Raw genomic sequence first — 10,601 nt, 5'->3', positions numbered from 1 at the left:
TGTGATTTGGGGTTTTGGTGTGCTTTCTGATAAGCATATTCTGGCACTTTATTTTGTTTCGTGCTTAATTGAGTAAAGTAGGTGTCTTGCTTTGTTTCCTACATTTGCATAGGTTACAATTGTGATTATATAAATGTAATCATAAAATTACATATAATAAATGATAAAACTATAGTATTTAATAGTCAAAAAATTTCATATTATAAATGATAAAAACTATATAAAACCACTTTATAATTAATATTAAGTATAAAAATATGTCAAGGAACGAAACATTGTTTTGACAACAAACGAGTATTCATCAATAGAATTAAGGAAGACATCAAGAGTTTTAATTTTCTTTGGGTGAAAAATAGAAATAAGTTGGTAGAGGTTGATTGGGATAGATGTTCTTTTTTAATTAGTTAATGATTGTTTTTTAAGGTGTGTTTATAATCAGGTGTTTGAGCATTCCTCTCAATGAGTTCTATATACCTATCTTCATCTCTAAAAGTAAGAAAAATCATAAAAATAATCACTCCAACCAATTCTCTATCTCTAAACTCCATTTCTAAATTTTTAGTGAAATGGTGTAGAATGCCTCCAAATTCAGGACATTGAAACAACACTCCATTGCCACCTATCCTTCTACCCCATCCTCATCTTCTTCCTCTAATCCTACCATAATAAAAAAATCTTCTTCTGAGCATGGCATGGATCTTCTTATTGTTCAAGTTCACCAACACAAATCTTTCCAAAATTACAAGTCCATCGTAGGAGTTCAATTGTTGCTCGAATTTGTTCATACGTCGGTCATATGTAGCTGATTTGGCTGGCATTTTCAGGTTCAATTGCATGTGATTTGGGGTTTTGGTGTGCTTTCTGATAAGTATATTCTGGCACTTTATTTTGTTTCGTGCTTAATTGAGTAAAGTAGGTGTCTTGCTTTGTTTCCTACATTTGCTTAGGTTACAATTTATGTGTTCTTTGCATAACATGTTTTAAAAAGTCTGTATCCATAGTTTTAAGTATGAAATTCACTATTATCGACTTGTGTTTTCTCAAAGAAAACGTCATGGCAAGAGTATTTAAAGTAGAATTACTGATACATAATTCATACATATATTATTATAAAGAGTTTAATTACTATCCACAAAAGTTTAGTCTTGAAATATTTTTATTAGAATCCTTTGGTATTTGAAAAGGAACAAGGTTTTGTACACGAATTGTGGTGCACGGGTGTGTTGTGACTTATGTATTTATAGGAGGTTGATATACGAAAGATAGTATCTCTTGTATTTCCTTTTCCATTTAGTGGTTATTCTGATAGACTAACCAGCATAACAATAAAAATAAATAAAACACAAACATGGAGAAAAGAAACAAATGTGTATTAATTATGAAATACCAACAATACTCTACCAAAACTTAAATTAAGCATTAAAAAAACTTATGACACCAAAAACGATTTAGCTGCTCAGTGTAATCCCACAAACCATAAAGCTAAAAAACTAAAGGCAATAAAAACCATAAAAGAAACCTAAAAACTGAAGACAATAAATGAAGAGACTTGGAATTGTAACAGGGGATTGGGAGTCAGGACACGCCAAATTTCAGTTACGCCATGGCTACAAATTCATGGTTGAACAGTCATTCTCTATAACATCCCGATCTTGCCCCGCCAAAAATGACTCGGATCTTTTATATCCCCTCATATTAAACCAATCACCATGGCCTTAATTCAGATTTATAAGATAACACTTCAATAACTGCAACATTCTGTTGTGGATGGTGATACGGTGTTTATGCAGGATTATGAACACTTTGAATTTGTTAATATTATTCAGTAACAAAGTTTGAAAAGAAAGCTTTTTGAATAATTTATTTTTAGCAGCAGAAGGAATTCTCATTACCACCATAGTATTAAACATTAATCATAAACTGTCTAGTCTCCTCATTTTGTTAGAGCATTAATGTCTAATGCTAGGTCTTATGGGCTTATTATGTAATAGTTTGTTTTTTAAAGGGCTTAAACTATCAATTATGTAACCTGCTTACAGCATATAAGTCACAATCATCCGTATAAGACTTACACGGTTGTATAAGTCTTATACGCTGACCATGACTTATGCGTAGATACTGTAGCCGTATAAATAGGCTTTCATGTTCATTATTTTGTAACAGTTCTTATTTTGTACTCAATTTTTTATATCAATATATCAGAGCTTATAAGTGAATGTGTTGTTAATCATTTACAGTATTATTCCGCGATATTGTTTAATATAGCAAATTACAAGTTAATCGGTCCGAATCATAACATGTTTCACGTAAATGATGTCATGCATGATCTGGATCATGCACTTTCAAGTGGTATTAAAGCATGAGGTTCAAATTCGTTACTGATTTCAACACATTCTGTGGTCAATTGTTGAAGAATTGAAGATTCAAAGTCAAACTTCATTACTGATTACACTTTCTTCAGTTACTCTCTGGTTTATGGATCATTTTTCATTTCTATTGGTAAAGATGATCGTTGATACCTAAAAATCATTTCTGCATGAGTGATTTTGATTAATTCAAGCTCAAATTCAAGATTTAGATTTTCAAAGTTGGCAAGTATGTCAGGCGTATAAGATATGTTGTTCACGTATAAGTAGTCTTTCGTCCGTATATGATGTTATACGGTATATAAGCTTTGTGTTGACCGGATAAGTTTGACAAATAAGTTGAGTGTACATATATGGTGTTATACGGGATAAGAAGTTACACGGTTATACGTTGAAAGTTATACGCTGAAAGGTTATACGTCCGGATAAGGTTACACGTGTGTTGTTTGCTGATTGTTGAGCAAAGATTACAAAGATGGAGGATTTAAATGCATTTGTGACACATGCGTCACTGATCATTCAGAATATTAACTAGGAAAATGAATGGGAACATCAACCAAGCCCCAGAAGCTACTTAGGATGGAAGACTATCCTAGTTGGGCAGATAAGTTTGAAACTTATTTAAAGCTTTGAACTATGACACTTGGGGAGTTGTTGAGGTTGAATATATCATTCCAAGAAATGAAAATGGCACAAGTCATAGATTATCTCCAATACCTTAAGCTGACAAGGCTAGATTTATTCGTGAGAAAAGGATGATGAATTTGTTTCAAGAATCAATCAAATCTGAGATCTTTCAATTACTGCAACATAATGGGTCATGTCATTCAAAATGGGAATCCCGACATGAGAAAGTCAAAGATGGCACTGTTAAAGAAAGAGTTTGACATTTTGATGTTGTTTGCCACAAGTTTTTATCATATTCTAAGTGCTTAATTATGTAATAATTAATGATTTACACTCGCTTTAACTTGATTTTACAAAGTTTACTATTTTGTGTAGGTTACGAGTTTTAAAGGAGAAAAGGTTCGGGTTTTTGAAGACATTGGAGGCCTTTATGATCAAGTTTGAAGTCTAAAACTCAAGGCCTGACCCAAGCCCACAAGATCCAAGCCTTACATGTTATTATATAAAAATAACTAAAAAAATAAAAAACCCTAGAGCAGCCCCCTAGGCCAATCGCAACCTGCTGCAGCCACCAAGGGAAGAAAGAAGAACAAGTGTTGGAGTTTGGCGGCCAAGAGAAGAAGAGTAACATCAAGGAAGGTTTGGATAGCAGCTAGGGTTGATATTAATCATTAAACTCAGCCCCAATTGGTAGTAAACACTCCATAAACTTTGTGTTCTTGTTCAAGGTTCATAACTTGTTGATTTGATCTTTAAACTTGAATTGTTTTGTAATTGAATTGAATATTGAGTTGTGCTTGATTAATATTGATTATTGAATGAGTTTAACTATGAATTGGTTGAGTTTTATGATGTTTATAATGAGATATACTTGCTGTCCAAAAGTTATGTTAGGCTAAACTTGTTAGTTCTACCTAGGTTTGATGAATATTGTTAGGTTTTAGTGAGTTTTATGGATTGTTTGATCATCATGACTTGATTTGCTATTGAAATCTTGGTTTAATATTGAATTAGGTTGTGTTTAGTGTCTGTAATTTTATTATTTATACTCATAAACTTCTTGCTTCAATTGATTGAATTAGTTTTGATTGATTGTTGCTTGTTTTTCTTTTACTTTGTGTTTAGAGATTGTTTGCGGGGTGTACAACCGTAGGGTTTAGTTGGGTGTGTTAATTGATTAAATTCAGTGGGTAGGAATCTTCTTAGAGATTGAGAGGTGATAGGAAGTAAACTCGTCTCATAGCTTTTACTTGTTAGAATTAGGATTGTGCGAGAGCGGGTTCGGTTCCTGTCGTTTGGGTTTGTGAGTGATTAGTTGATCTAGTTTAAGTTAAACCAAATTGTTCCTCTATCCTTGGTTGCGTAGTATTGTTTTCCATTAGGTTCGTGTGTCAGTGAGTCCGAGAGGAGAGTCGACATTAGAACACCTTTGCAAGTCGTTTCCCGGTTTGTTCTTAAAATCAATTAAGTGTAAGTTAGGGTTTGATTAGTGAGTCCGAGAGGTGATCTAGCTTTCTTGAGCGAACCTTAGTTGTGTCATCCTTAGATACCGGTGTCGTGAGATTATTCAATCCATTATCTTCTTAGACCTTCAATATGATTCTTATCTAGGTAGACGTTTTCTCCATTATCAGTCTCATTCGTAAAGTTTCATTAAGTCTTGTTAAGTCAAGTCTTTTAATTTAGTTAAAGTAACCTAGGTCAAGTAGTTTAATTATTAAAAATCATTTAAAAACTATTATTCTTAGGAAGGTCTTGTATAGGGTTAGTAATCATAGACGTTTTCACGTGTCCTCGTGTTCGATACTCGGACTTCCTTAGTTCTAAATTACTTACGATCGGTACACTTGCGGGTTGTGTGTAGTTTTATTAGGAAAATTCGTTCTATAAATTTAAATCTTAGTTGTGAGTTCCGTAGAAAGAAACACCCTTTCGACACACATCAAGTTTTTGGCGCCGTTGCCGGGGACACGGTTTGAGGTGTATTGAGAACGACTCGAGTTAAGACTTATCTTGTTTGCTACTTGTTTTTCTTTTGCTATGTTTAAATAGTTTAGCTAATTTTAGTTTCTTTTAATAGTTTTATGCGACGTACTCGATCTCTAGGACCGCCTGAATCTGAGGGATTTTCCGAACCAGAAAGAGGGTTACGAGAGAGACGTCGTACCAGACCGTCTTCTAGTTCTCCTACGTTTGTTGGTAATACATCCTCTTATCCTAGTTTTTTCTGAATCCGTCATTAGGGATAGGATTATGGGCGATGCAATTCAACTACCGAGGAGGACTGTTGTAGACCGGGCCTGTCCGGTCGATGCGGGTGCGAGATCCAGCATTGCTCCACCAGCCATCGCAGTTACGACGAATTGGCATATTCCATCTAACATTCTGAACACCATCTCTCATTCTGCACAATTTCACGGTTTGTTCCACGAGAACCCACATTCTCATCTCACGCGCATTGCACGTATTTGCGACACATTCCATCTTGTCGGCGTATCCGAAGACGCTATCAAACTCCGCGTTTTTCCATTCTCACTCGTTGATCATGCGAGTTTATGGATTGAGTCCCTCCCACAGGGCTCCATATCCACTTGGGCCAACATGCAGACCCAGATTCTTGAGAAATAAGATCCTCCGGCTAAGGCCGCTCGTTTGCGTAACCAGATTCACTCTTTCCAAATGGAAGACACCGAGAGCTTCTACGAGGCATGGGAGAGATTCAAAAATTTACTCGCTTTATGTCCAAACCATGGCCTGCAAGACTGGGCAGTTGTTGAAAGTTCTATAACGGAGTGACATACGCGACTCAGAGTATGCTCGACACGGCTGCGGGAGGCAACTTATTGACGACGAAGGATACCGATGAGTGCATTGCTTTGTTCAACGAGTTAGCCATGAGTGGATACCAGCGACCACCAGCTAAGAGTACAAAGACGGTCGACTCCCTATCACGTGGCATACATTCGGTCGACACGACAGGTTGAGCTTTTGGCAAAGATTGTGAAGGACTTGCAGGTGAAGAGTAAGCTGTGAGAGATCTGTAGAGGAGGGCATGATACCGTTCAGTGCCCCGTTGGTTTCCAGGAGGAGGCAGTAGACTTTGTTAGTAATTCAAACCGAAATCAAAATTCTTTCAATTAAAGAATACGGGATGGAGAGGTAATCAAAATTCCAACTGGAGGAACAGAAACCAGTCCGGCTTCCAGCAGCGTTAGAGTCTATTCCAGGATTCTGGTGAGGGAGCGAGTAGTGGAGAGAAAAAGCCCACGTTAGAGGAGATGATGGCACATTAGACACAGATGATGTCACAGCTCATGGCTCGAGAGGATTCCCGTCAGAAAGAGACTCAAGAGAAATTTCAGGAGCACGAGTCATTCATGAGAAATCAGGGGGCATCCATTCAGAATCTCGAGTGTCAGATTGGGGAGACTGCGAATCGATTGAATGAGAGATCGCCAGGAACACTTCCGAGTAATACCAAACAAAATCCGAAGGCGTTCGCGAAGGCCGTAACGACGAGGAGCAGTGCAGGGGAACGTAACAAGCCCGTGAGTCAGGAGGCGACGAGAGGAGTCGATGAAGAACCCGTAGTAGATGTAGAGGAGCAGGTGGATGAGGAGATTCAGTTGGAATCTCCACCGGCCAAGGTGCATCAAAGGCGCAGCCCAGGAATTACGGCACATGCCGAGAACCACCAGTTACCCAGCACACCAGCGAGAGTCTACAAACCTAGACTTCCATATCCCGGGAGACTCCGCAGGGATAGAGACAAGGAGCAGAATACCAAATTTCTTGATCTTTTGAAGTAGCTTCACCCAAACATTCCATTCCTTGAGGCACTCACGCAAGTGCCGAAATATGCATAGTTCCTTAATGATATTCTTTCGAATAAGGATAAGTTAGCTGAGGTCTCTTTCATCCCTTTGAGTGCTAGTTGCTCTACAGTCTTGCAGAGAAAGTTACCAGAAAAGATGTCTGATCCAGGGAGTTTCACGATTCCCTGCATCTTGAGTGATGATATGGTGGTTTATGCTCTGGCAGGTCTTGGTGCCGGTATTAACCTCATGTCGTATTCCGTGTATCGCAAGTTGGGTTTTGGCGAACCGCGTCCTACCCGGATGAGTATACAGCTTGCTGATCATTCTGTGAAATACCCCCGAGGGGTGGTCGAGAACATGCTTGTTCGTGTCGACAAGTTCATCTTCCCGGTGGACTTTGTCATCTTGGACATGAACGATGATGATAGTGTCCCACTTATCTTAGGCCGACCATTCCTTGCCACTGCACAGACGTTAATCGACGTCTGCGAGGGTAAGTTGATTTTAAGAGTTGGGGATGAGAACGTCACCTTTGACGTTCGACAGTCACTAAAACACCCCAAGTCTGCTGATGACTCCTTATACTTCATTGATACCATCATGAAACATGGTGGGGAGTTTTTCAGCGAGATCTGTGGAGGATCTGCCTCTGACACCTTGATTCTCGATAAGGAGATTCCGGAGATTGAGATGGTTTCCATGACCGATCAGCCCTTGGATGACGACACCAAGTCGCATAGCCCTGAATCTGGCATGTCTGCAGAGATCATACGAGATGATCCGATGGACAGGCCACCCTCCTCCCCGTTCTCGATCTCCGGCAATATCACCCTCTCCCCCTGGTCCGTAACTCCGACGCCACCACCCTCTCCTTCCCTCCCTCGGCTTTCCGGCAACCGTCTCCGGTGGCCGGAGCGGCGGCCCGGTAACCCCCTCACCAAAAACCGAACCCCTTTCCTTGTCCTTCGCGTTTTTCCGACGTGCCCCTTTTTCCGTCAACCCCTTTTTTTCCCGTACCCATTCCGGCCCGTGCTCCGTCTCTCTCTCTCTCTCTCTCTGGCGGAAACAGAGTCTCTGACGACCCCTGCTTGGCTCCGACAAATATTCTCGGCCAAACATCATATTGTAGGTAATGAGATTTAGTGTTTTAATCGTCTTTGTATCTAGCTCATAATCAGTAATCGAACTTGATATTCATCACCGTTTGTAATTAAAATGGATCTGGGTATAAGGTTTGGATATATGTTTTGGGAAAGATGATAGTTTTGGGTTTAATTGTTTTAAATCTCCCTTTTGGGTTCCCTAACAAATAGATGGCTAGTGAAGTTGGTTGTGGTTGTGACTCGGGTTTGGGAGGTTACAAGTTCGATTCCCCCTTGAACCGATTTTGAAGAGTATTTTTGGGATTATTATTATTAATATTATAACTTATTATAAAACTTATTATTATTATTATTATCAAGATAGTTATTATTATTATTATTATTATTATTATTATTGTTGTTGTTGTTGTTATTATTATTGTTATTATTATCATTAACAAAACAATTATTATTATTATTATTATTAAAACAGTTTTTATTATTATTCTTATTATTATTATTAATATCACTATTTTCATAATTAATAGACTATTATTATTATTATTATTACGTAATATTATTAAATTCTATTATTGATAATATTACCCATTCGTTTTATTGAACCGAAAACCATGTCGGGCCTAGTTGCTATTTAACGTCATCGTTACTCGAGTTATATTTTTATCACTGATACTATTATTATAAAAATGTTATAAGTATTAGTTATTATCATTAATATGACACATATAATTATTATAATAATAATTATTATATTAAAATTCATAAATCTATTAATAATGTATTCAACAACAAAAGTAATTATTATTATATTTATTGTTATTACTATTATTAGTTTTAAAAACAATTCTCAATTGGTAGTATATATGTATATTATTATAATCATTATCTTATATATATATATATATATATATATATAACATATTTTTAAAATTATTATTATCATTATCATTATCATTAATAATATTATTATAAGCTTTATTATCAATTCATTTTTTATAAAACCTAACTCTTGATTTAAACCCGTCTTGTTTCTATTTAATATTGGTTTAGTTATTTAAAAGCCCAATAAAATAATATTATTTTAATTTTCAATTAAGTATGAGTCCCTGATCATTAACAAATTAACTGGTAACCTGATTGACAACCGAACCTTCTCGTTCAATGTTTCAAATGTAGTTTCAACTAAAGTTCAAGTTCATTAATATATTATTTATTCGCTTTCAATTAGCTTTCAAGTCGGATTCGTTCGTTTCGTTCGCAAGCTTTCTACATTTCGATCATTTATTATTTCTCGATTAGTCAATCGAGGTGAGTACTTTCATACGCCATTTTCCATCTTTTGTTTTGGGGGTGACATTTCATACTTATCAAACTAAATGCTTTATTTACTTGAATCTTAAACCACAAACGTTACTGTATACTTTACTTAAGCTCGATTTGGTGTTCTATGATTCTATGCCTATGTGTTATCGCTTTTGATTGGTCGATCTATAAATCCTATACTACTTGGCATCCCCTTGTAGCAAGGTGTCGTTAATTTAATGCAATTAACGATAACTATAAAATCCTAGACTATCTGGCATCCCCTTATAGCTAGGTGTCGCTAACGTAATTCTATTAGTGATATCTATTTATCCAAGTTATTGCTTTTATTTATCGTTTCGTATACAAGTTTTGTGGCATTTTCTTACTATGTACTTATATGCTCAAACTTATGATATGATCACCAACCTTTGTGTTGACAAACTTTATTTTATAAAATATTACAGGTTTGCATCTTGGTTGATTTAGCATTGTGAAATAAACGTTATCAAGACCCTTAGGATATTAGTGAAATGAACAATATCTAATTACCATATTTTGTGATATCATGTTAGGGCTATTTTATGAGTATTTTTTATGTGTACAGAATTTGATTATAAAATGACTAATTGTTTATTGTCACCAATAGTACTTTCTGAGCTATGAGAACTCTAGTTTGCGCCCTGACGTTCCGCCGACACCACCGGTCGGGATGTGACACAGGTGGAAGTGAGTAATCAGGGAATCAAACGTATTCTTGAGAAAATGGTTGGTTCAATCATCAGGCTGGTCCGACAAATTAGATGACGCTTTGTGGGCCTTCCATACAGCCTACATGACTCCGACTGATTCCACACCATTTCGGATGATTTATGGGAAGGTTTGTCATCTTCCTGTTGAGTTGGAGCAACGTGCTTCATGGGCCCTTCAGAAGGTTAATCTTGATTTATCAGTCGCCGAGGGCACTCGTTTCCATCAACTACATGAGTTAGAGGAGCTCCGAGATCACGCATATACACAGTCGTTTAGGTATAAGGAGCGGACGAAGGAACTGCATGATAGAAAGCTGAAGGGTAATAAGCATTTCAAGTGTGGCGATATGCTTTTACTGTATAACTCCCAGTTGAGGTTATTCCCGGGAAAGTTGAAATCCCGATGGTCGGGACCGTTCAGGGTCACTAAGGTATTCCCGTATGGCACTATTGAGATACAAGATCAGAGCGGGAAGGTTAAGGTGAACGGTCACAGGTTGAAGCATTACATAGGCGAGCCGGTAGCTGATCAGACAGTCGAGGTGTTCTACCTTGACTCATTCACCGAGGCATAGACGTGTTGGATGCATCACTCAGGAGACTGCTCGAGTTGTATAGTGTGTATTATGACTT

Source organism: Bidens hawaiensis, unplaced genomic scaffold (genome assembly GCF_021521415.1).
Source record: "Bidens hawaiensis isolate Kalapana, Puna unplaced genomic scaffold, B.hawaiensis_p1.1 tig00057673_1, whole genome shotgun sequence".
In the NCBI taxonomy this organism is placed as follows: Eukaryota; Viridiplantae; Streptophyta; class Magnoliopsida; order Asterales; family Asteraceae; genus Bidens; species Bidens hawaiensis.
Note: the sequence above shows the minus strand (reverse complement) of the source record.